Source organism: Lathyrus oleraceus, chromosome 2, assembly GCF_024323335.1.
Source record: "Lathyrus oleraceus cultivar Zhongwan6 chromosome 2, CAAS_Psat_ZW6_1.0, whole genome shotgun sequence".
In the NCBI taxonomy this organism is placed as follows: domain Eukaryota; kingdom Viridiplantae; phylum Streptophyta; class Magnoliopsida; order Fabales; family Fabaceae; genus Lathyrus; species Lathyrus oleraceus.
Window position 1 is genome coordinate 261,887,392 of NC_066580.1, and position 3,595 is coordinate 261,890,986.

Consider the following 3,595-nt stretch of genomic DNA (forward strand, 5'->3'; position numbering starts at 1 on the left):
CAAATGAAATGAATGCATAAAGAAGGGGAATTAGATGAAGAGGGAGGGGAATGGATCATAACTCAAATTAGTCAAAGGAGGACTTTTACCAAGTTAATATCATTCATTCATTTTGAGAGATGGAATATACATTCCATCAATCCCCAAAATCCAATGATATTAGCCTAGCAAAGTCAAATCAACCTTGACCAAGGTCCAATAACACAAGTCAAACTTACACAAACCATCACAAGAGGTCAACACAATTATTTGGCATTTATTCAATTAAAAAATACTGAAATAATGCATTTAAATTAAATATGGTTTGTCAAATTCCTAAAACCTCATCAAAACACCAAAGAAATGGCCATGGGATTTATCATAGGTCAAACAAGGTCAAAGGACCTTGGAGAAAAAATTTCAGAATTTTTAAAGACTTAAAAGTATTTTTAAATAATTAAAAATAATCACAAAATCAATTAAATCATGAAAAATATTAATAATGACCCAAAAAATATTTTTAATTCAGAATATGAAAGAGGAACTTATTTAAAAAAAATTGGTGAAACTCTCGTATTTTTTGGATCAATATTTAAATTAATATGAATTAATTAAAATCAAATGAATTAAGACAAAAATTAAAAAATCAAAAAAAGTGAGCCAATTGATCTCCCTCATTAATTGAGGTGGCAGATCAAGTGGTTGGAAACGTGCGTTCCATAATGGACACTAGTCAACGCGCCACACGTGTGGTAATCACAACCAACGCTCAAGATTAAAACAATTTAAACAAGATCAATGGATTAGAACCTGTCCAGCATACCACCGGCGTTGGACCTCTTCTCACCTTCTCAGGCGAGGTCCACCGGACTGGTTCACTCATCACCATCAAGAAAATGAAAAAAGAGGACATGATCTGAAAGAAAAAATGGCGTAGAGCACGAATCTGACCTTAATTTTAACTAACTCCACACATATAGCAAGATATGAGGAGTTGAATTTTAAGGTATGTCAATTGAGTTGCTTCGATTTGACCTCAAAGCAACTCAATCTTCTTGCCTACATTGGTAGGACTTCAGACAACCAAAGATCCATAAGAATTTATGAGAATTCAGTGAGAATCGAAGATATGAAGTTTTCTGAAATTTACCTTCAATGTTGTGTAGAAATGGATCTTGCTTGCTTCAACCTTGATCTGATCATACTTGAGAAGCTAGCAGGAGAGGTTTGGCAATGGTACAAAGCTTTGGATCCTGGAGTGTCTGAATCTCCAAACAGTGAGATTCAAACTCAATTTTCAAGTTGAAAATTCTCAAGTTTTCCTTTGAATGGTGAGGGTTTCAATTGGGGGGCAAAGCTGGCCCGCAAGTTGTGTTTGAATTGAGCTCGAAGGGCCTGTATTTATAGCATTTGAGAGTGATATTTGCACACTTGAAAAATTGCTAAATTTGGACATGGTGATGCACAAGCTTGCATGGGTGTGTACAGGCCCATGAAGCAATCCAATTTGATTCACTTGCAACTGTTCTGAATTTCAAATGAAGCTTGGATGTCAAGGCAATGTGAAATTGTATTTTTGGCATTTGATTTCTTCCAATCATGCAGACCTGTTAAAGCCATGAGAAGCCCTAGCAAACTTTATCCAAAATGTATGAACTTGGGTTCTTTGGAAAGCTTAGATCAAGGGGAACAACTTTTATGTTGGGCACTTTTTCATTTGGAACTTGGATCATGGTGAATTTTGAGGTGGTAGTTTGGAAATTTCAACATGTTGAAAATTTTTCTAAGTGTCAAGCCATATATCTCAATATTCCATCTTACTTAACTTTTTATGTGAGCTTCAAATGAGAAAAGTGTCTTCACCAAAGTTGTATATCTTTCAAAACCTTTAAAATGGTCACCAATTTCATGTCATTTGGATTTATAATGATAGAGTTATGCATTTTTGAAGTTGAGGAAAATCACTTGTTCAATGGTATAGGTCAAAAATGACCTATAATGTATCCTCATATCACATGCTCATAAAAGTCGAATTAGCTCTTACTCCAAACATCAAAGTTGAAGTAGACATCTTTAATTTTATTGTGAAACTTGGAAATCTTTCATCTCATAAAAATTGAGCAAGTTATGGCCTTGGGAAGTTGACTTTCAAATTAGGGTTTAGACAAAATGACCTATAATGTTTCAACATAGAAAATGATTTCCAAGCAAAACTAGCTCTATCTATCAACATGAAAGTTGTTTGGAATGTCATTTAGAGTAACTTTTCTCTTGGAATCGTTTTCATATGGTGAAAATTGTATGAGATAGGGTCTAGGGAGACCCAGTTTTGACCAGATGAATTCATTTGGCCAACCACCATCAACCAACTTGCTAACCTTCAATTATCTTGACTTTTTAGGCTAATGGTCGATCATATATGCATAAGATGATGAATTTTGAAGTGTCCCTTGAAAAATTAGATCAATTGGTGAGATAGCTTGTTGAAGAAGTTACTCAAGATACCCAGTCGAACTAGGGTTTCCAAGACAAATCACCTCCAAACTCTTGAAGAATACTTTATCAATATGGAATGTAGAGATCATTGGGACTCACATATGATGATTTGAGACCTTGTGGACCAATCTTTGATTGTGCTCTTAGCCATGAGGGTCTTAAACCCTATGTATGAACTTGATAGATCAATGGTGATCATGCCCTGCCTACAAAAGAGTTAGGCAAATGCAAAGACATATTTTTGGTATTTTGGTTAGTAAAATGACAATATACAAGTATGATACAATCACATGGTGCTTGGTGATCTCCTCCAAAACAAACTCAATGAAAGAGGGGTAAGGAGGATGCCAAGGTGTGATCCTAATGCTAATGCATATGATAAGATAGCTTGAGGGATCTTAGGATCAAATTGGGGTCTTACAGTTGCCCCTATTTAAGGGTGTTCTAACTGAGGAGATGAAGATTAAAATCTTCGCATCGACTCAGTAGAGTGGGCTTAAATAACAACATAGAAGAAAATTTTGGTCCCTAAGAAACCTCATGATGCATATGGTATGAATGTAGAAGCAAATTCTCTGTGAGGGAAATGTTTCCACAAACAAACAAAAAATCGGAGAGGCCGAATATCCGCAGGAGCATAATTCATTCCATAAGGAAAACTCGCTGAGGAGAAAGAGACTCTAGGGGAAAAAGGGTTATGCGTAGGCCAGGCTACGACTTGAAAACTGCTGGGGGGGACTAGAGGAATTCCATAAAAATGGAAAGACTCGGCCGAAAAAAAAACGTCTGCAGGGGAAACAAGTAGATCAGGATAAAACTGACATACTCGAATCATGCAGGAAAAATGATTTCACTAAGGAAATGTGCACTTAACTCAATTGGGTAAGAAATAAACTTCAACACAGGAGGAGCAGAAATCTATTATCCACTATCGGTTATTGGGTAAGGAGATAATAGAGATCTGACAGAGAGGACATTCGTCATTGGTTAGGATGAATCGCTGAGAACCAACAGGAGGGAGTATTCATTACCGGTTATTGGGTAAGAATGTCCTTGCTGGGGGAAAACTGAAAAAGATAGGATTTACAACTACCAGTTACTGGGCAGAAGACCAAGGATG